Consider the following 24275-nt stretch of genomic DNA (forward strand, 5'->3'; position numbering starts at 1 on the left):
AAAAGATTAAGTCATGTGGTAAGGACTGCCACCAAAGATGACAGTACAGCTTCAATGCCTGCCTTGTGTGATAAAGTCCCAGAGTAGTAAATATGTTTGCTTTACCACATCTGGCTTTAGCCTTACTAACCAATGCATGCTCTAAAAGATTACCATTATGGGAATGTTGCCCTGCCTTGACTGAAAATTGTTTCCTGTACCTGATGTAAAAGTTAAAGACTGATAGGAAATGAGCCATGAGAAAAGCAATAGCCTGTTGTGCCAATAATGGAACTTGCTCCATTGATCACTTAAAATGTCTGAGTCTGTCCTCATTTTCATTACACTGTCCATACATTTTCAAGTTACCCATTACTAGGCATTTTTGTGGACCCCGCCCCCAGAATATCTAGGCTATACATGTCCAAATATTGTGTTTTATCAATTATGTGGACATATGAATTATGCAGAGGTGTGACATATAATTTCAACTGAAATTTCTAGTACTTTCTAGAAATGGAACTTGTACATTGATGTATCATCTGACTAAAGTTACACCCAAACTATTTTGAAATTAGCCCAATTCATATTTATAACATCAAAGAACTTCACAGGTATTTTTAATCTTAGTTTTATTTGTCATTAGTGGAAAAAATACCTTCCTTCTCCTGACTCTGGAATGATTTGCTAAACAATCTCAAAGCAGCAGCACCTAATGAATCAGCTTGGGTGCAATGTTCTCCCTAACCAAATGATCAGCCTCGACTCTGTTTAGCTTGAAGAATAATTCTGTGAATGAAATAAGAATTCCAGCCATTATGTTTTTGATTTAGGGATTACAAAATGGTTGCTTTTTGTTTTAAAGGCTGTTCTTAAAGTGTCAAAACTTCATTCCAGGACTTAAGCAGGAAATGTATTTAAGAGAGGATCAAAAGTTTATACTGTACATAAGAATATGAGAAGACCACTACTGGGTTGCACAAAAATATTATTCTGATTTCACAGTGGATGAGTGTAACCTTTATATCATTTTTCCTGAAAATGAATGCACGTGAAAAATCCTCTGATATCAGAAAAGACATACTCCTGCTGGAGTAAAGAGATGGAAAAGGTCAGGAAGGATTTTGCCTGGTAGCAGCAGGCATAGATCATAGGTAAGTGAGTTCACAAGTATTAGTCCCATGGATATGGTGGTCATACTGTACATACATACAGTTCCAAGCTGGAATAATTTTCCAGCTACTATGATACTCTGAGAACAGTTCTTGCATGAACATGACTAATATCTTCTGACTGAGATATGATATCACTTTGCATCCCACCTACACCACCAGCAGATTTATTCAGTTTTTACTGTACGAGTATTCTGTATTCTAGATTTCACTTTGTACTGGTTAGTTGTTTTGTTTTGTTTTTTGTAAATTGTGGAAATACATAACTCACAAATATTGTACAGGTCATAGGGTGCATCCAAACAGGGTGCAAAATGTGCGCCCTCCCGGATATTCATGGGGGGCATCCAGATGATGCCCCACAAAATCGTGAATGCTTTCTCCATAAAGCAGGAAAACCCTGTTTTGTAGCAAATTAATCTGTTAGTGAATTTCTTCTGCACCTCCTTGGAAGGCGTAAGGTAAACCCACTATGGTCACTATCTGGGCTGGCCAATCAGAAGTCCTGGGACTTCTGAAGGTACTGTCCACACAGCTGTCTTGTGTTTTCCAGGCAGAATCAGACCTGGGAAATGCAAGAGGGCTCTAACTCCCTCCCCAACTCCCCCAAACCCCTTTTTAAAATAAAAGGATATACCCAGCCTCCATTAGCGTGGTGGCGGAGCACTCCTGGAGCATAGGAATTATGCACCAGGAAAAAAAGGGGGGGGGAATTACTCCTGCCCCCTTCTGTTGGCACATCATTCTTACCCACCAGGAGAGCTTTGGCACCACACAAATGGAGGCTGGGTAAGTTCTTTTATTTTAAAATGGGGTTTTTCAGGGGGGAGGGGAGGGATGGAGGCTGACTTCCTGTTCTCCTGGTATGTACTGGGACAACATGTAGACAGTGCCTGCAGAAAGCGTGGTGTTTTATGGTGGTGTGCAGATTACAGTCTACCCGGACTCGGGATTTTAAAACCCGAGTCAAAGCAGACTTTACTGCTGTCTGGAACCACCCATAGTGTTAGGATTCAGAATTAAACAAATCTCAATTTCTCCACATCTTTAATATATTTGATACCGTTAGAAATGCCTGTGCTATAGTTTGCCAGGAATCATTTATAAATTCTGCAATGGGGTGGGGGGAGTTTCACTGTATTTTCTGAACCAGTCTTTCCAGAGCCTAAATGATTAAGCAACCAGATTCATAAAAAGCTGAGAACATGGGTACGATCACAGTTTCTTACAAATTTGTTAAGTTGCTTTTTGAACAATTTGGTCTTGCGATCATGGAGAAAATAGAAGGAAGATCAAAAGAAAGAGTGCTGGAAATAAGATTCTCCTCAAGTCCATTGATTGTTGGAAGGACATATTGTTACCGAAGAAGATATATTTTTGAGGATCAGTTTCTCTTATTATTTTGGATTGAAGTTTATTTATGGTTAGAGAAGAGCTCACAATGATTTCTTAAGTGGCTTTTTTTTTTCGTGTCAGGAGCAACCGGAGCTTCTGGAGTGAGAGAATTGGCCGTCTGCAAGGACGTTGCCCAGGGGACGCCCAGATGTTTTGATGTTTTTACCATCCTTGTGGGAGGCTTCTCTCATGTCCCCGCATGGAGCTGGAGCTGATAGAGGGAGCTCATCCATACTCTCCCCAGGTGGGATTCGAACCTGGCAGCTTTCAGGTCAGCAACCCAACCTTCAAGTCACTTAGTCCACTATGCCATCTGGGGGCTCCATTCCTAAGTGGCTGAAATTCTGTTAGTAGTCTTACTTAAAGTAGGCCCACTGAATCAATAGGATTTACCTATATGTAGATTTACCATTCAATAATTCATTGAATGGTCTATTCATCGTCATTGTGATAGGCTATAATTCATTGCTGCATATGATTACTTTCCAAGTGTAAGGTCTTGGCGGTGGATCCATAGGTGACTGTAGAAACCTATTTTTTATCTGCACGTTCTTTTACAGTGAGGACATTCCCAATGAAGGTTAGCTTGATGCACTGATGCTGCCTGCCTTCTTGATCAGGGAGGCAGGAAAAAGAGGGAAGGGGAGGGAAAGCGGTAGAAAAGGAGGGAAGAGAAGGAGGGAGGAACACAGGGAGGGAGGGAGAAAGAAAAAAGTAAAGAAAAGAACAAAACAGGGAGGGAGGGGGAAAATGAAGAAAGGGAGGAAAAAAGTAAGGGAGGGAGGATACATAAATAAACAAAAGTAGGAAAAGTTAGAGAAGAAAGGAAGGAGGGAAGAGGGAAGAAAGAAAGAAAAATAAAGAATTCAGAAAATGTGGTGTAGTGGTTTTAACCTCGGACTATAGTTTTGAATCCACTGGGTGACTTTAGGCAAATCACATTCCCTCAGCCTCAGAGGAAGACAAAGGCAAATCCTCTTTCAATTTATCTTGATAAAAAAAGTCTGTGATAGGATCATCTGTGAAATGACTTGAAGACACACAACAACAATCCTAATTACCTTACCTGGAAAGTGAAATGCTAAAACCCTATTTGTGACCTCAGGAGGTTTAGTCTAATTTAAGCCCAGCACTACTCCAAAGTAGTGCAGATCTGGTATGGATGCATTCACAGTCTATCTGAAGTGATTTCAGCTAGGACCATAGATAAGATGGTCCATATCTGATACGATTCCACTAAACCAGATCAGCCAGAATGTAGAACAAAACACTCTGAGTCTGAAGGCATACTATCAAGGTTTATTACAGTTTGGCCAAAAGGGATGCAAGTACTGCGTCAATGCTCAAAATGTATAAGCATACCTTCACAATAAAATACAAGACATTTTATAAACTTTTGACAGCTATTCAGACTTTTCACACCTCCTCCCAATTGGCTGAGAAATGTGCCAGCTAGGATATATGCAGGGATTGGCCGGGAATATCCCTTTCATCGCAGACAGGAGGAGGGAATCCTCATGGTGGGAAGAAGAACAGCTAATTATTGATAGGTGTAAAGGTCCACTCCATTGCAGAGACCCTGTGGAGGGCACAAAACTGAAGAGGATGATGATGTGAGGATGCAGATGATTCCTTGATTGATTTAAGTGTCCAGTTCCAAGAAGACAAAGGTGCAAGAGCTGGAAAATAAAGGTGGCAATATCGGGTAACTAGAGGCTTGGCTTCCCTTTCAGAAGGCTAATGTATTCATCTTTGTTTTAGCCTTCTCTTCCATGGGAACTATAAGCCTCTAGTCACATTTAAACAAGTAAACAGTATAAACATAACTCTGGTAATAAAGGGATCATCTGGCTCACATACATATACAAATGAACTGATATTATAGTTTGGAAGATCATTGAAGGGACCTTTTGATGGCTTAGCAATACCTGTTCTCAGAAGCTTATGCAAATAGGAGGCACTGGGGGAACAGATGCCTTCACAACATACAGTTTTATACATTTACAGATTGATACAGTACACAATTAATACAGGTTACGCAGAAAATATCATTTAGTACATTGATTAAAGTGTTCAGTTTTAACATAGTTCATGGTACAGTTGCTGCTGGGTCCCCCCCAGATCCTTTAGCAGCTTCGGAACAGCAGACTTTGCAAAAGCAGAAAAGGTTTTAAAAATAAATGAAAAATCATATATATTGCTTGAAGTCTTGTAAAGATCCAAATTAATTTGGGAAGGGGGTGCCATGACTCAATAACATATCTACCTATAATCTTCCTCTTTTCCTACTTCCTTATACCTTACCAAGCATTATTGTTCTTCACAGTGAGTCATGTGTGTTCTTGTTATATGTTCAAAGTACAATGTCTCAATTTAGCCACCTTGGCTTCTTGTTTTAATTTTACATACAGTTTAATACTATTTTAATGTTGATATTTTGGTATGTTTTAATCTACATGTAGTTTACTTGTAATACTTTTATCTATCACTCATCTTGAGTCCCAAACTTGGAAAAAAGCAAATAAATAAAGTGATGGAATGATTTGAGTTATTCAAACTTATTCTAGTGGGTTTATTGATTAAATCAGTAGCCAACTCATATTATCATTTTATCACTATTGTTATGATCATAATTGTGGTTTAAAAACAAGCTGAAATTTACTGATTAATAACATTAATAAGTTCCTGTTGCATATTTTGTACTGTAGACTGACCCAGGGAAGACATTGAAATAGTCCACCTACCACTTTCCTATAGAGAATTTAAGTGTTGCAATTCATAGCCTTCAATTCTGTAGTTTATTGATTCTGCATTACTTCACTGCCAAATCTCCTGCCATGTTACAGTCATTGCACTTACTCAAGGAGCTGACTTGAATTTGACTTGAACTGGATGACAATGCCAAGGTTTCTGTAATCTTCCTTGTATATTTTGCTGGGTTTGTTGTGCAAGAACAAAAGCATGTTTCAAAACCATGATATCATAAGGAGATTAAAGGTTTCAGTGTTGTCATTGATTACTATAAGAGGAAAGGGAAGTTCTTTCTTCAAAACATACTAAAATGACTGACAGCAGTATTACAGAAGGTGTGTCTTACATGGTATGTGGGTTGAGATGAGTCAGGAAGAAGATTATTTATCAACCACAGCTGGTTTCATTACATTACTCTCAGAAGTTGATTTGTATATATAATGCCTGAAGGAAGCTAATCAGATAAAAGCAAAAAAACACTCCTCTCTGGGCCCTTCCACACAGCCCTATATCCCAGAATATCAAGGCAGAAAACCCCACATTATCTGAGCGTGGATTCAGATAACCCAATTCCAAGCAGATATTGTGGGATTTTCTGCCTTGATATTCTGGGATATGGGGCTGTGCCCTCTATGAACTCATCTTTTACTTTAAAAACTGAGATCACTTTCAGATTCCAGTTTCTTTCCATCTAAAGCATATCCTTTAGAATTTAATTAGTTCTGAATTAGAATCTGTTTCCAAGGGCCCTTTCACACAGCCATATAACCCAGAATATCAAGGCAGAAAATCCCACAATATCTGCTTTGAACTGGGTTATCTGAAACCGGAAAGTATATGAGGCAAAGCCTTTTTGTTGGTAGGACCCTGCAATGATTCATCTGTTTGATTCTCTTCCTATGTTTAGATGGGAATTTAAGTTCCCATTGATCTGAGCAGGGTTCTAGCATTTTCAGTGGTTAGATTCTTTTAAACCCCCCCCCCCCCCCCGGCTACAGACCTGTCAATATCTGCTTGAGATAGTGCCTGGAGGGACTCTTAATTTTTTTGCGTCTCATAGACTTAGCATGGGGGTTTGGTTAACTAGTTAAAATTCATGAGTAAACCAGTTTTTTTTTAACCTGAAAAATTTGGGGGGGGGGGGTTGAACCCCTAACACCCCCCCCCCCCCCCCGGCTACAGGCCTGGCTCTGTACAAATAAATTCTAAAATGTGTGTCATTTAGCACTGTGTTTATTTTTAATAGTTGCTGTTCATGTATTTAACAGTTCTGTAAGCCACTGAAGCTGAATATAAGTGTTAAGTTTGCTTAAGGGGAAAGGTCTAATAGTACACAGTTCCCAACCTTCCTGTGTTTGACTGTTCTAATTACTGAGTGTAAATATGATGCTTTTTCTGAAGACTGTTTAGAAAATTCAGAAAATGCAGCAACCAGATAGATCAGTGCTTCTCAACCTGTGGGTCCCCAGATGTTTTGGCCTTCAATTCCCAGAAATCCTAACAGCTGGTAAACTGGCTGGGATTTCTGGAAGTTGTAGGCCAAAACACCTGGGGACCCACAGGTTGAGAACCACTAGATTATAGGTTTTGGATGGGATGGATTAGCTATCAGTATATCCTTAGGTCCAGAAGCGGCCCTAGGTTTTTTCAGCATATAAGCAAACCTAGGACTGCCCCCCCCCAAATTACGCCCCCCACCCCCAACTTACCGGCAGTGGCGGCGATCATTGGGTCGCTCGCTGCGGAACAAGGAAGTACTTGGTATTCTTGTGAGATCTCGTGAGATTTCTGTGAGATCTCACAAGAATACCAAGTACTTCCTTGTTCTGTGGCGAGCGACCCAATGGTCACTGCTGCTGCCTGCTGCCGCCGCCGCTACTTCGAGTGCGCCCAGCAAGGGCTGCGCCCGAAGCGGCGGTTTCATGGGCTTCAATAAAGAACCAGGCCTGCTTAGGTCCAATTTAAAGTGTTAATTTTAATCTAATTTTTCCATGGCAGGAGCAATTTAAGAAACTGCAAGTCACTTCTGGTGTGAAAAAATTGGCCGTCTGCAAGGATGTTGCTCAGGGGATGCCTGGATGTTTTATGTTTTACCATGCCTGTAAAACCTTATAAAACTTAGGAGCCCCAATACTCTCTTTTATCATATATCTCTTGGCCTGGCATCAGCATCTGAGGCGCCTTCTACACTGTCAGATAATCCAGTTATCAAAGCAGAAAATCCACATTATCTGATTCGAACTGGATTATTTTAGGACCCAGGATCTGATCCCAGGTTTTTTGTTTATCCCAGATTATCTGGCAGTGGGGATGCATATAATCAAGTTTAAAGTAGAAAACCTGGGATTAGACCCTGGGCCCTAAAATAACCCACTTTGATGTGGATTTTACCTCTGTAATATCTCTTGTAAGAGAGACTCGAGGGTGAATGACACGGAAGAGAGACATTCTTTGAGAGCTTTGAAATCTCTCTCAGTGTTCCACCTTCAGTGTTCATTCTTTCAGCACTAGATTAAGATGATGTTTGACAGAATCTAAGTGATCGATATTCAGATACATACCAGCTGACTTTCCCTGTGATTTGATCTTCTTGAGGGGAGGTGTAGTTTTATGTTATGTTGTATGTTGTGTTTTCTCTTTTTAACTTTTCTATATTTTAATTATTCTAAAATATTTAGCATTTTCTTTAAAAAGATCTAATATATTTATATGATGATGATCATTAGCCTCATCTCATCATGTGGTTAGCCTAATCAGATCATGTGCCACCACAACCCTTAAGGTCAAGTGCAGCATCCAATCATCATTCTTGCTTCTTCCTATATATCCAAACTATTTTTGTTTTGGTAGCTTTGAGTTAGGTGGTTCTTTGTTCAAAGAGAAGTTTATGACAAGTGGGTGTTCAGTATTCTGTGCAATATTCAAAATCGTTTTGGAATGGACAACATGACATAGCATACCTAATAGCAAAGCATTGTCATACCTACTCACACACAACCTAAATGAGTTCTGGTTCATGGGATCTGCTGACAGCAGTACTGCTGATTTTCAGGTCTTAGCTTGGCATCCTGTTAATTCAAGACTGAATGGCCCACCACTCAGTTTGTGTACTGGGGCATAGCACTTGATTCTAAAAAAGTATATCCTGTTTGTCCAGTGACAAGGTTATTTCTGAAACTGCATTGAGCTGATACTTAGCTGGAAAAATGTATTCTTAGAGAGCTGCAGTTACTGGTGCATCTAGGAGTGATCATATTACACCTATATTAAAACCATGCCACTGGCTTCCAATTAGTTTTTGAGCAAAGCACCGTTAAAGCCCTACATGGTTTGGGTCCAGGTTACTTATGGGATCACCTTCCCCTATATAATTCAATCAGATCATCTAGGTTGGAGAACATGTACCACAGCCATCCACCCCCAAATCATGAAATGACCTACTGGAAGAGCTCCAACAGCTCAATACACTGCCTACATTAAGCACCAATTATTTCTGTCAGATCTATCCAGAACTTTTTAAAATTACGAATTTTAAAGTTACTAATTTATTTGTTTTTAATATGTATGCTTTTAATATTGTGGTTATGACTTTTTAACTGATTATGTATTTTTAATTGGTGCTTGTGTTTTTACCTGCATTATGTGTCTATTTGTTGCTGTATTTTATTCTTTTCTCCCACATTGATCTATAAGGAAGGATGGGGAAGAAATAATTACATAGCAACAACAACAACAACAATAACAACTGGTTTGCATTTATTTTGCTTGCAAGGCTACTGAGCCTAGCGGAGCCCTCTGTGCTAGACAGATAAGAGCCACTGTAAGCTTCACTGCTCCCTATTATTAAAGCAGAATTATGAAAGGCACAAAGAACAAGTTATTTATTTGGCAATTTCCAAGGAAATGCAATGAAGTTTCCATGTGCCAAACAACACTGAACGTGGGCACAGATCTGAAGGTACAATCTGATGTATCTGAAAGCATAAAGTATGGGGTATGTTTCATGGCTCCTGCTTTTGTCTGTGGCACCAGAGAATCCTAGGAAAGGATGAGACAGTCAGTCAACTGCTTCCCAATGTAAATCCAAACCAGGATCATGGCCATTGTTTGCTGTCTACACGTTTGCTGTACTAAATCCTGAATTTGAGGTATGGTTGTTCAGATCAATGACAGGTTGGACAACTTTCCTTTTAAGATTTGGTTGAAACAGTAAAATCCCCCATGCTGAAGGAATAGGGATGCTTTTCACACACTGGGTAGGTTTGTTAGGAAATGCAGCAGGAAATTACCTAGGTTGCTTCTTTTACCTGCATGTGTCTGATATTGAACAGCTCCTCCTTAATTACTACATCCATTAGGCAATCCCCTTTGATTCATGGCTCTTTCAGAAAAGGTGAGCTCCTCCAGTGCAGGTTGTCATGCCATGATTCATGTGCTCTGGGCTATATTTCTCACAGACAGAAGAAACTCGTGGGTCGGACGTCTTAGCCAATGAGTGTAGACATGAAGTTTTAACTTCTACTCAAATGGGATTCCTGTTGCACACGCTCCAATATTTTTTCCAGGGTTGATCTGTTCCAGGCACTCACCTGTCTCATCAGTGATGCAGAAAATCAAGTATCAGAAATTTGAAAAATTATATAAAAGAAGATTGTGTTAATCATATTTTTCTCATCTCTTGAGCATCTGCTGTGCAAATCTTGTACAAACATTCAGCTTGGCAAAATTTAAAGTGTATGCAAGACAATTTGCATGCATTTTAAATCCCTAAATATATATGTACAGCATAAGTTAGGGATGGGCAACTCTGAAGGGGGTATTTTTGACATACCACTTCCCTAGAAATCACACCATTGGTCCTGACACAAACAGAAGTAATGTTGTGCCATTTTCAGAGTAATTTTTGGCCAATGTTTGACTGATTTTATAATAGGTTGCGTTAAGAAAAAAGAAGTGAAAGTAGAAAGGAAAACAGTTTTAACAAAGATGAATAAGTCAGTGTACAGTGTGTGTTTGATCACAACCCCCACAATATTCCAGGAGTCACCCAAGGGAAAAAAAAATACTTGTAACATTAAATCTCCAAACCCACCAATATAATATTAGTGGAAACATGTGTAACATGTATGTAACATGCTAGGAATGCAACATTAATGATAGCAATTTGCCTGGAAGGTACAACCATAAGGTAAAGGTTTTCCCCTGACATTAAGTCTAGTCATGTCCGTTTCTAGGCCGAACAGCCGGTGTTGTCTGTAGACACCTCCTAGGTCATGTGGCTGGCATGACTGTGTGGAGTGCTGTTACCTTCCAGCAGAAGCAGTACTTATTGATCTACTAACATTTGCATGTTTTCGAACTGCTAGGTTAGCAGAAGCTAGGGCTAATAGCGGGAGGTCACTTCATTCCCTGGATTCGAACCGCCCACCTTTCAGTCAGAAGTTCAGTAGCTCAGCGGCTTAACCCGCTGTTAACCCGGTTTAACTCAGGGGCAACCATAAGGAATTTAAATAATTCCTTTTGGGAATGCGGTATGATCCCATTATCCACAGGGGATGTATTCCTAGACTTTGTGCAGATATATTTTTATTTATTTATCATGTCAGAAGTGAATCTAGGATGCAGTTATAATGTATTTAAAAACAGAAAGTTAAAAACTTGGCATTATACTATATTTCCTTTGGGAAGAACCTGGCCACTTGGAGTGCCTCTGGTGTCACTGTGAGAAGGTCCTCCATTGTGCATGTGTGTGGATAATATATGAAACTGCAAGAAATAGTGAACTTCTGGTGGGGTGAGAGGGCAGGGGAGGGATGGCTTGAGGAAGGGAAAAGGAAAGCATAATGGCCAAGCTCTTTTGGCCTGCCTGCTTTCCATTCCTCCCAGTGGGGCACGGAGAGCTCCCAGTATGTCCCTCTCCATTCTCCCCAGTTGCAAAACAAGGAGGACGTGGTTTGCCCCTCACTATCACCACTGCCATCTGCTTTCCACAGCTGGAAACATAATAGCTGAGTTTTTTTTTTTTTTTTTTAAAAAGATGAACAAATGCATCTTACACAAATTGCAACAGTTTGAGTTAATTCCTTTTCCCCTTTTTTCTTGTAAAATGCCAAAATGCCGTTCAGTACTCATAAAAAGACCAAACACCCCCTCACCACTTATTAAAGAAAAGCACATTGTTGTTACAGTCAATGCCCTTTTCAGTATTCCCCTGCTTCAATGTCTGACATCACTAGATCTGCAACAAGAAAGGATTATTTTTAATAAAGACTCAACTGCTAATTAATTTTTCATTAAGACTATAGGATGGACAGCCTATGTTTTTCTGAAACTGTGCTGATAGCATTGTAGGAGTTGCCTGAAGAAGCAACCAAGGTTGCTTCCAGTGAGGTGACTCAGAGGTGGAAAACATCTTATTGCAAATCCATCCTGCCAACTTTTGAAATCCAGAGGACTTAAAATGAATCTATGTGTCATTGCCAAAAGTTCCCACCCTCCCCACTCACACCGCAAACAAAGCCAATAAAATTAGAGCAGGTGTTTAATAGGTGGATTTAAGATTACATCCCTGAAGGTATATTAAAAGCAAGATCATCAAAATATTTCATATTCCTGTGTTTTGAGTGAAACGATGGACTGACATTCTTGCTTGCAACAAAGTTTCTGCATTTTATTTCTAAACCCAAGGGGTGACTATTCTTCTGAACCTTTGGGGACACAATTTTACATTCATGTTTAAAATATCATCACACATATATTCTCCCGACTCCATGAAAAAAACACATCCATTTTCAAATAATGGCATGGGTTGGGGAGACAAGTAAAATCCAAAAGGCAATGCAAAGTTTCCTATTGAGTTACTGAATGCAAGTTGGTGTGCATGCCAATGACAATAACTTGTTTCTTCAAATATGGCTTTCAAGTTACATAGTAGTATATCACTCTCTCTTAGGAGCCAGGAAAGTAAGGATGATGAGATATAACTACTGGCAGGTTAAGTGAGGGACTTGGAAACAGATGAAAGTGACATTGAGGTGCCTCCATCAGACAGGAAAGTACAGGCTGAGGCTATTGGTAGCATCAGAGATGGAAAGGAAAGGGGGAGAAGATGAGCTGCTACTACTGTCCTGAACCTGCTGTGGCCACTGCAGAAATTCTCTTCAGTCCTAGGAGGCAGAGGCTCTCAAAACCAGCAGAAACAATGCAGGTTCAGCAAAGGCAAGGTGGTGGCAAGGTGGGGGTAGAGGCCATGGTTCTTGGTGGGAAAGGAGATAGGAGGAGGAGGCCGGGCGGATAAGATGGTGGTGTCAGCCCAGTCCTGTGAAGTCTTATAGATTTAGGACCTTTTCTAGCTCCATCAGAAGTTAGTTTAATAGCAGCTATAAACTCATGAACAAACAAATCAGAGGAAGTCAAACCTGTGAAAGTAGAGAGCCAACTATATTTTAGAATAATGCACATTTTATCAGTTATGTAATGGAGTCCCTTATGGGCCCCTGGTGGTGCAGCACGTTAAAGTGCTGAGCTGCTGTACTTCTGGACTGAAAGGTCACAGGTTCAAATCCGGGGAGTGGAGTGAGCACCCGCTATTAGCCCCAGCTTCTGCCAACCTAGCAGTTTGAAAACATGCAAATGTGAGTACATCAATAAGTACCGCTCCAGCGGGAAGGTACTGTAACGGTGCTTCATGCAGTCATGTCGGCCACATGACCTAGGAGGTGTCTACGGACAACGTCGGCTTAGAAATGGAGATGAGCACCAACCCCCAGAGTCGGACAGAACTGAACTTAATGTCAGGGGAAAACCTTTACCTTTACCTTTGTCCCTTAAACATGACACAACTTAGGACCTCAGCATATCTGAATTTGGCTTTACTCAGAAGTCAGAGCTGAGGCTCTGAAGCTGCTTGTTGAGTGCCTGGCTTGTCTCCCCATACGTTATTCTCCAATAATCCATAATGTTTGTGATTGAAGATTTTTTAAAAATAAAATCTTTCTTGAATGCTGAGGAAAGAAACCATTTGGCCCTGTGCTTCTCAAGATACAAATACATATTTACATCCCTGGGTGGACAACATTATCCTATTGCCAGTAGTGAAATAAGATAGCAATGTCAGTTCAGCTAACTTCTGTACCAGTGAGAGGACTGAGGGCGCGATCTGGGAGCAAAATGTCTTCGTATAACCTTGCCCGTTGCCCTCCTTCCACACAATATTATGACTGGCCCCGATGTCCCTTAGACACCTTTTAGTATTATCCATTCCACTGACATATCATTGGAGAGTAACTTGAGATATCAGGCCTTCTTACTTTCTGAAAGGCATCCAGTGGGCCAACAGAACAGAGCCTCTCTTTAAGTGCATTTGCCAGAATTGCTACCTTAACTACTCCATGCCAGTATAATGTGTGTGTGCATTTCAAACCCACTATAAATGTAAAATGCTCCAAATAGCTCAGCAGATGTGCAATATATATTTAATTTGTTTTCTTTTTAAAGGAAGGTGTCAGAAGCACATTTGGGAAGGACTGCCTGACATATAATCTTGAACAGAGCGTTAAAGTCAAGTCATTTAAACAGGGCTTTGTTACCTATAACAAAGGGGACATGTTCTGGATTTTCCTCGAATCAATAATGGAGAGCTTTAGGTAGAGATTTTTAAGTAAGCCCTCAAGGCTGTTTTGAAGTGGTAAGAGTTCACATGGGTTTACCAGTTTCTGTCTAGCTAGAACTTCCCTGCACTGCGATTCTGGGAACCTGCATTTCTCAGGTTTCAAAGCTTAGTGGCCAATAAATCTCTCCTTCTCCATGCTGCTTATTTAACCATTTCGGAATATAACTGACTACAGCAAGCAGGACTGGAGGAGATAAACAACTCAGAGGAGATGTGACCTTGAATGCATGTTCTGCTCAGCCCTCCAAAAGGAATCAAATGAGCTCCAGAGTTTGAAAGGGAACACTCTCAGCTGTACCTGGGAGGCATCTTTGCTATGCGCTGGAGTTTCATTCCTTTGCTACAGCAGCAATTAGCACCAGGGCTCTGTTTCAAATTGCTCTGAGCTAACCTTCCGGGTTCACCTACTCGACGCCTATGGCATTAGCAGCAAAGCAACTGAGAGAAAAGTGCAATGATGAGTCAGCAAAGTGCATGAGATAGATATGAAGAAAATATTCAGGGGTAACAGACATAATCAAAGAAGCCTAGGCTATGATCATTTTCTAAGATCTTTATGCTAACTAAAGTTTCATCACTTTAACTTTTGCAGTCAAAGATCTATCAAAGTACAAGAGCTAGGCAACAATTCTGTATAAAAAAGGGGTGGGGAGGAACAGGAATCAATTTACCATCTCAAGTCTCTTTTCTAATGACTCCGGTGCCCTATCTGGTTTGCCTGTTAGCAGGTGAAGGAAACAGCCCAGGGAGATTACAGAGTTGCTTGCAAAAGAGGGCAACCTTTTGGGGAGTGGTGGATATTTACTTTTTTTTTTTTGGCAGGACCTAGATTGCAAAATGAGCAAATGTTTTTCACAAGCCTATTTCCTACAAAACATTCTGTGTGTTCTGGGAGTGGCTTTGAGCATGAGCTTTGCGGTCAAATCTGGAGGTGGTATTACTGCAAGGCTTACCTGCCAAAATGTCCCCCAGGGACCCACTGCCAACAACTCTAATCTGCCCTTACTCTTCTTCTTTCCCTTTCCCCTCCCTTCCTCTTCTTTGTGTTTCTCTCACACACTCCCTCCTTCAATTATATGTTTGTTTATTCTGCCTTGCTTCCAAAAAGCTCAAGATGATGTACATTCTTCCTTCCTTTCTACTTTATGGTCACCATAATAACTCCACAAGGTAAGCCAAGCTTTGGAAAAATAATTAGCTTGTGATCCATTACTGAATTTCAGGTCTTGGTATGAAACTGAACATAGATTTCTCAAGTCCCAGCCCACTACTCTTAAATAACTACTACATCACATAATGGGGGAAAGGGTATCCATTGGAACTGTGGGGTAAACCTCCCTACATGTAGTTTAGGATTAAAAGAAATACGCAAACAAGTTGTTTTTTAATTCTATAGCTCAGGTAATATGTAATCTGGCCCTCAACCTAGGGACATGCTGCTAAGGGAAGAGGTGAATAATCTCAGCCTGGGCTGCTTCAGGGTTTTAAAATGAACCCCAGCTTTTTGAGTCACATTCAGAACAAAGTGGGAGTTTATATTGCTGTGTCAGCACTTCTGCCCTCACAGAGTCCTTTCTGCTCATGTTCATAACTCACCTGGAAGCTGCCTTTTGAACTAAATTACGTTCATGGAGGGTCTTGAAATTAGAGCCATATGTGAAACCTCTAGGTGTGGTCAAGACTGAATCACCATGTGTGGTCTTAAAGGCACTTTTGAACACAGTAGTTGCTTCTGAATCAGTGCTGGCTCCAATAGCCAATATACCATCCATAGACCTGATCCTTTGCTGTGGAGGTATGTACAGTATGTCTTTATCAAAGATAGAGGAAGTCACCCTAGCTCTATTAGGTTTCTCACAAATTATCTGGATCATTGGTGAACAAATGTTGGTCCTCTAGAGCAGGCACGGGCAAACTTGGGCCCTCCAAGTGTTCTGAACTTCAACTCCCACAATTCCTAACAGCCAGTAGCTGGAATTATAGGAGGTAATGTCCAAAACACCTGGAGGTACCAAGTTTGCCCGTGCTTGCTCTAGGCATTTTATACTTTGTCTTCCAGAATTTGTGACTGTTGGCAAAATCAACTAGGGCTTCTGGGAATTGAAGTCTAAAACATACAGAGGGCCAAAGTTTGGGAATCATTAGTGAGAATCATTTGATCCTCCGGATATTGCTGGATGGTATTTGTCATCAATACTTGTGAATGCTGAGAGATTCTGTCCAAACACATCTGGGTGGTTGCATGATTCCGGACCTACAAACTGATCTTCAGCTTATTCCCTTCTCATATGGTGTATTCACCTGAGGCATCCTATCAGAACTGCCATTAATTCTGCTAGCCTCAATAATGTACAATAATGCTTACAATAAAACCAAGACATTGCAGCTAAACATTATCTTCTATAAATGGAAAGGCTTGTGGAGGTGTCTCATTCCTGAGGTCATCAGAGGGCAAATCTGAAAGCAAATATCAACAACCTGTCTGTTTGCAAGAGCCCTTGTAAACTAGGACAATTTTTGGAAAACATCAGAGCTTCAGATCTGCCTTCCCCATAACAGAAGCATTTGCTAATGCATTACCCTTTGGATAATGGAATTATTAGACTAAACAAATGGTAAAGTACTAAATTGTAAAACAAGCAAAGTTTCCCCCCCAAAAAAGGATCTGACCAGCCAGTCAACTGTCATCACACCTATATATTCTCCCAGTACTAGTGTATTCACACCAAACATTATGTGGCTAGGAATTATACTGTATTGTGTAACTGATTTTGATTGGTGCCCATCCTGAACAGTGAGAAATAAATGCCATGTATCACCACCTGCTGGAAGCAATTATATATGCATTTTCTCTTAGTATATAACACGGTATTCCATTTCCTGCAACCAGCGCCAACTACCATATCAGCAGAGATCACAGGAGGTGAACCACATTTATCTTTCGAAATGTGAGCTTTGCGATCAGCCAACACACCTAATGTATCACTTGGCAGAGCAGTCATTCTTGGAAATTTCTGGTACATTTTCATGCTGACAGTAGTTTCAGATAGTTCAAGCATTTGCAATCAGACAGAATGACTTGAATTAAACACAGTGGGGAAATAGGTTGCTTGGGGAATAAAACATTATCTAATAACTTTTTCATGAAAGAAGAGATGAAGAAAGCACCATATTATTTACCTTGTATGCCTTCTGCCACATGCAAGATTCCAACACTTTCATCCTTTTTTTACAATTGGCCTTCTTCATTTGTAAATTTAACTTTTGTGGATCTGGTTATTTGTGGATTTGATTAATATGATCTCTCTAGGAATCTCTAGGTCCTCCAGGGCAACTCTATGGTCAACCTCCACAAGATGATGACCATAAAGTCACACTGGAAGACTAGAGATATCCATATCATACAAGTCTGGAAAAGCAATATTTTCATGGCATAATGGTGTTTTTGGCTGTTACTCAATGTCGTGTCCCAGGGGGCTCTCACACGATAACCCGAACAGAGTTTAACCAAACAAATGCAGGCTGTGCTAAGACCAGATTTACTTAAAGAAGAACTAAAACAGAGTATTTCAAAGGTTTGGCTAATGGATCAGAAATACAGCACACAGCTGGGGTAACACAAAGTCCAAAGGTACAAATCGAAGTCAGTGCTCCAAAGTCAAGCCAGATAATCAAGGTTAAACTGAAGTCCAAAGTTCAGAATTTAAGTCCATAAATCAATCCAGGAATTTATTTGAGAGTTTAGATTCAAGGTTTCAAGGTATACAAGGTTCAGGACAAGGTTAATAATAATAATAATAATAATAATAATAATAATAATAATAATAATAATAATAACAACAACTTTATTTTTATACCCTACCCCATCTCCCCAAAGGGACTCGGGGCGGCTTACATGGGGCCTTGCCCGGTAAAACAATCAAATATCAAAACACAGCAATAAAACAGTTATCCAATAAAAACATCAATTACAGAAAAAACAATCGTTAAAATCAACATAAAACATACAATATTAACACTGGAGACTAATTCATAGAACCCAGGCAAAGTGCAACATGTGCCGAAATGGGGAAGGTAATTTCACAGTTGAAATGGACAAAGTGCAATATAGCATTGGCAAAACCTCGAGAATGAGGCTATTATAAAATGGGCAGATAGATCAGTCTGACACCAAATTAAGTATCAAAGGCCTTTTGAAAGAGCCAGGTTTTTAAGCTCCTACGGAAGGAGAGGAGGGTAGGGGCCTGCCTGATCTCTCTAGGGAGCGAGTTCCAAAGCCGGGGGGCCACGACGGAGAAGGCCCTCTCTCTCGTCCCCACCAACCGCGACTGCGAGGGTGGTGGGAGCGAGAGAAGGGCCTCCCCCGACGAGCGAAGAGAACATGCGGGTTCGTAGGGGGAGATGCGGTCTCTAAGGTAGGTGGGTCCCAAACCGTTTAGGGCTTTGTAGGTGATAACCTGCACCTTGAATTGGGCCCGGAAAGTAAATGGCAGCCAGTGAAGCTCCTTAAACAGAGGCGTTGAACGCGCCCTGTAATTCGCTCCGGTTAGAAGCCTGGCTGCCGAACGCTGTACTAGTTGTAATTTCCGGGCCGTCTTCAAAGGCAGCCCCATGTAGAGCGCATGAAACAAGCAGGGCCCAAAAGCAGGAATGCAGGAACATGGTTAGGGTCTGGAGATGTACAGTAACAGAACTCCAGACGGTAACACTGGGATAACAGCCAATATGCAAGACAAGTCCCAAAGCCCGATTTTACTACTCCCAAAGAGTACCTCTCCCAAACCTCTTTTTATCCAGAGATTCTCAGCTGTTACTTACTTCAGCAGATTTTTTACAAATAATCCCCAAAGCTTGTGAAGCCTTCTTCAAGAAGGTAAGGTCTGCTTAATCTCTTTCAAGCAGCTGATGGCCCTTCCAGACAGGACCTATATCCCAGGATCTGATCACAGGTTTTCTGCTTTAAACTGGATTATATGCGTTTGCACAGCCAGATAATCTGGGATAAACAGAAAACCTGGGATCAAATCCTGGGGTATAGGGCCTGTCTGGAAGGGCCTCGAGTCAGATTAACCCCTTCTAAGCATACAGCAGAGTGGCCATGATATTCACCATATGATGTTGTGTGTGTCTTGCAGCTTTTTCATGGATCTTATCAGATTGCAATATACTCTGACACTCTTTGAACATGATTCTGAATGGGTCTTATCTCATGGTGTTTGCCCCACTGTCAAATTCATTGGAGTCCATCTGCAAAATGTTGCAGAAATGGAGTAATAGGCCTCCCAATTGCACTGCTTTTCCACAGTGAGTTTACATGCAAAAGTTCTGCCTGTTGCAATCAACTTCTCAGGCAGACGTGATGTGATATGGGTGGGCATAGCTGAGGATGCTTGCCACAGATGCAGGTGAAGTCAGGAGAGAATGCTCCTGGAACATGGCCATACAGCCCAAAAAACTCATAGCAACCCAATAATTCTGGCCATGAAAGCTGTCGACAACACACAAAACCAGCATGTCTCTGAAATTAAACTAGAATAATTGCAGAGGGATAGGAGGCACATGTGGTAATCATGTGGTAATTCTATGGTCACCTTCCAGATGTTGCCCAAAGAATTGACCTGGAGGACCTAGAGATTTCCGGAGAAGTGATCTCTCCAGTAAAATCATAGTTTTCCCACTTTTGTGGAGGCCTTGCACCCAAAAGTGGAAGGCCTATTGTATATTCACAGCTTATCATTGCTGATCCCAGCTTTAGTAGCCACACTGAACCAATAGAATTTACATCAGTGTTAACTTACCATGGATTCATGGATTTTCTCTAATTTGGATTAACAATCGGAATTAAGTATTTGTGAGCAAAATGCCCATATGATTTACTTTACAAAGCAGAGCTTTTAAAGCCAAAGAAGTGAATTTGAGAAAGAATGGTCAACATGCTGAAGCTATTCGTAACTGAGCAATAATAGGATTGTGTTCTGTGTTCCAGAGCATCTTCTTACCATTGCTGACCTCAGCGTACTAATATATTTCTTCTTGCTCAAAGTTATTTCTCAAGCTCTACAATTGTCCCTTATTTGAAGAAGGCCTCTGTTTGTTTATATGGTGATATTGTTTTTGATAATGCGTGTATTGTATTTTACTAAACATTTGCAATTGTTATCATAATAGTGTTTGTGTATTGTGTTTTTTAGAGGCAGTTAATCATCCTGGGAACATTGTAAGGAAGACCAGAATATAAATCAACAAACAAATGAGCAAACAAATCAATGAATGAATGAAGGAAGGAACAACTACAACAATGCATTATTTGAAGAGCTGGTGCGGCACAAGTCAAGTTGAAATGTAAATACCCATGAGCAGAAACAGCAGGAAGAAGCTTTGGCATTGCCCATTCACAGTTAGCACCAGGATGGCAGATTCAGTGGATGCAAAGGTCACCTGCTCAGTCTTTCCTACTATGATGAAATGTACTATATCTATTTAAATGATAATATTTCTTTCCAGGAGGGCCAGTGTAGTGTAGTGGTTTGAATGTTGGACTAAGACTCTGGTCAGCTTATATTAAACATTTATATCTTGCTTATTTCTCCCCTTTTCTGCTCTCTTTCCTTCCCTTTATTTGTAATTATACTTTAGAAATCCCATAAAAAAGTTCATATCCTGACTGGAGACTCCCCACAGAGTTAAGTGGCTCTTTTTTTAAACTAGTCTTTGCAGCTGTGCTTTTATTAGTAGCGTGGTGACATTAGCAGGTGATACAGTTGATCTCTGTGATGTGAAAAGTTGCAATTGCCAATTATTGCAGAGCATGCAGTGATTGAAGGCAAAGGCTAGGAACTTTTTTCCTCCTAGTCGTATGGTGGTTTGAATGTTAGACTAGGATGCTAGTTCGAATGCCCGCTCGGCCATGGATTTGAAACCCACTGGTGACCTTGGGCAAGTCACACTTTCAACCTAAGAAGACACAGACAACATCCCTCTGAACAAATTCTGGCAAGAAAATCCAAGAATAGGGTTGCCTCCAGGACATCATAAATTAGAAATGGCTTGATGGTACTCAACAACAAAACATTCTTTCACTGAGGTTGATGGAATGCCTCCAAAAACACCTCCCTCCCTCCCTCCCTCCCTCCTTCCTTCCTTCCTTTAAAAAAAATCTTATTTATGGATTGGTTTTAACAGAAAGTGTAATTCACAATTAAGGTTAAGAGAAAACAAAGACAAAAAACAAGAGTGAAAAGAAAAATCTATTCACATATAAAAATAAACATGTATATAAAACAAAGACTGAATCTGAACTAAAGCTAAAACACAACACCAAACCACAAAACTAAAAGAATAAACACTAAATAAAACACCAACACAAAAATTTTTGACCCCCCCCCCCGCTCTATCTAAATTGTAATGAAAAACATGAAATTCACGGGGGAATATTATTTTACCAAAAGAGCTCCAACTAAAAAGCATAATATAATTACTAATAACTATAATCAAAATTATATCATTAGATTTTGTATGGCTCAAAAAGCACATAAACTGCTTCCAGTCTTTTAGAAAATCTTCAGTTGGTTTATCCTTTATAGCCCATGTTAGTTTGGATTAACTTGGCAACCTTAGCAATCTATTCTTTTGTTGTCAGTATCTTGGACTGTTTCCAGCTTTGAGCCAACAGTGATCTTGCTGCTGTTATCACATATTGAATCCAAAGGCACATTTCTGAAAGGCAATTGTCTGTCATTTTTTTGGGTTTAGTTCAGCTAAAAATGAATCGAAAGAGAGGCCTGGCTTATACAGCTTCCCATATTATTGAAGCAGCAGCTTGTTGGCAAGCTGAGGACAAGAGTTTCATTTCTCCTGTCCTGGCCCTCTGGTTGCCAAATACATTTTGCACAGTTTGCCAGATACGGCAACAAAAGTCATAAACACATCAATTGGTATAAATAAAAGAGGACTGTTAAGATCATATTTTAATGTGTGATGTTTTGTTGTTGTTTGTAAAGCACAACATGATCTGAAAATAAATTGAGAACAATTGAGAACAAAGATCCCTACTTTCTTCACTGAGCCAGAGAAGCAGTTAGCTCAGTGGGCAGTGCAGTTACCAGATCTGAGCCAACACCAGTTTGTGACAAAAGAGATTGTTGAAACCTTCTGGCAGGGAAATGAAAAGGGGTGACATGAGATGAAGCGATTGTGCTTCAGGACTGGGTTGGTCTAGAAAGAAAAAGAGTGTCCAAAGCAGCAGAGGGTTTGGGGTTTATTTTTAAAAAGCATGTCTTTAATAGCTAAAATTAAAGGAAGGCTTATGAATACAGTGAGAAGTGAATCTAATATATTGGGCTAAGAAAAACATGATTATTTAATTTGCCATGCTCTTCACACTGCTTTAAGAAATGAGATTTTTTTGGGGTGGGGGCAGTATTTATTTGAGCTCTTTTTGAAGAAGGCAGTTTATAATATTACAATGTTTATCAACAACAACAGCAACAACAACAGCCAGAATTCTATATGGAATTGCATTATGTATGCAAACTAAGCAAATTTAACTTTGGTTAGTACTTGGATGGGAGACTGCCAATGCGTTCTGGGTGTGCCCAGCTATATTTCAAAGGAAGGAACAGGCAAAACCTCTGAATATTCCTTGCCTAAGTAAGCCCTTTGAAATTAATGGGGTCACCATAGGTCAACAGGGAACTTGAAGGTACATACACACACCCAGAAGCACCACAGTGAAGGTGCTACATTCTGAATCCTGCTCAGTTGTGCCAATCCACACTTAACAGGAATTAGCTAGCTACTGAAACTTATGGGGACTTGTTTCCCTGTTGTCCACAGAGCAGGTGATTGATGATTCCACCCCCAATGTGAACAATTTCCAGTGTGACAAGCATAAGTGGGGTCCTTATCACAATTCCTACTTATGTGAGCAGAATGGGGACTTCAGTCAGTTGCTTCCTGATCAAGAGGAGAACAGATCCTTATTGACAGCTGCAGCTGCTACCCAGTAAACAGAGCCGGCCCTAGGTATTTTTCAAGTGTAGGCGAACAGAATTTTGGTGCACCCCCCCCAAACAATCACTGAAAAATAAAAGCGTTGGATAAGCAAAAATGTTGGATAATGAAGGATTAAGGAAAAGCCTATTAAACATCAAATTACATTAAGATTTTACAAATTAAACACCAAAACATCATGTTTTACAACAAATCAACAGAAAAAGCAGTCTCGACTGCGCCCCCGTATGTTTGGTGCCCGAAGTGACCACTTAATTCGCCTCATTGTTGGACTGGCTCTGCCAGTAAATAGGAGATTTAGTGATCCTACAATAGGCATTAGGCAAGGATCATGAATATGTAACATTCACAAGTGCATAACTCTAGGTAGCACATCCGTAATCGTAATAGAGGGTTCTGGCCAACAACCACAACTGTATTATTACAAAACAAAGCTTTTGCGATATTTGAGTTAATTTACAAGCATTCAGACTGAGCAGAGTTGGAAGGCACACCATATAAATTCCAAAAGAAAACTATGTTTAATGTCCCATAGTGGACTTTCAGAGAAACAATTACTCCCTCACAGCCCCATTCTGGGAGAAAGGCAGTGTGTACATCTAATAAAATAAAATAAGCAATTACAGTTTCTAGAAGAATAATGGGAAAGTCTTGGTTCTCCAGATGGTTGGATGATATGATAATATGATAGGTAAAGGTAAAAGTTTCCCCTGAAGTCTAGTTGTGTCCGACTCTGGTGGGTGGTGGCCATTTCCATTTCTAAGCCAAAGAGCCAGCGTTGTCCGTAGATGCCTCCAAGGTCATGTAGTTGGCATGCCTGCATGGAGCGCTGTTACCTTCCCACCAAGGCGGTGCTGACTGATCCACTCACATTTGCATATTTTCGAACTGCTAGGTTGGCAGAAACTGGGGCCAACAGCGGGAGCTCACCCTGCTCCCTGGATTCGAACCAATATCCTTTCGGTCAGCAAGTTCAGCAGCTCAGCGGTTTAACCTGCTCCACCAGTGGGGGGGGGCGGGCTGATAATATGATAATTGTATATTATATATTACATATAATATTACTAATAATATTGCAATATAATGTGCTATTATTTTTGAAGTAGATGTGGATTTGTCTTTGGGATTTGGGGGTTGGTTATTTCTGTCTTTGTTCAGCCTGGCAATGAATGTTTGCCAATATCTGCTGTAAACCACCCAGAGTCCCCTTGGGGAGCTAGGGCGGGATATAAATAAAGTTGTTGTTGTTGTTGTTGTTGTTGTTGTTGTTGTTGTTGTTGTTACTTCAACTCCCA

The 24275-nt window shown here is 40.4% G+C and overlaps 1 long non-coding RNA gene across 1 annotated transcript in view; it reads left to right on the forward strand.

The window, feature by feature from the left end:
* The window catches only part of LOC103277658 (uncharacterized), an 89038-nt gene extending 64801 nt beyond the window's left edge, over positions 1-24237 (forward strand). Inside the window, exon 4 of the long non-coding RNA XR_010003408.1 lies at positions 20160-24237. This is a non-coding gene — a long non-coding RNA (uncharacterized LOC103277658). The remainder of the gene's footprint in view (positions 1-20159) is intronic.
* The last annotated feature ends 38 nt before the right edge of the window (positions 24238-24275 follow it).

This window comes from Anolis carolinensis, chromosome 2 (genome assembly GCF_035594765.1).
Source record: "Anolis carolinensis isolate JA03-04 chromosome 2, rAnoCar3.1.pri, whole genome shotgun sequence".
Taxonomy (NCBI): domain Eukaryota; kingdom Metazoa; phylum Chordata; class Lepidosauria; order Squamata; family Dactyloidae; genus Anolis; species Anolis carolinensis.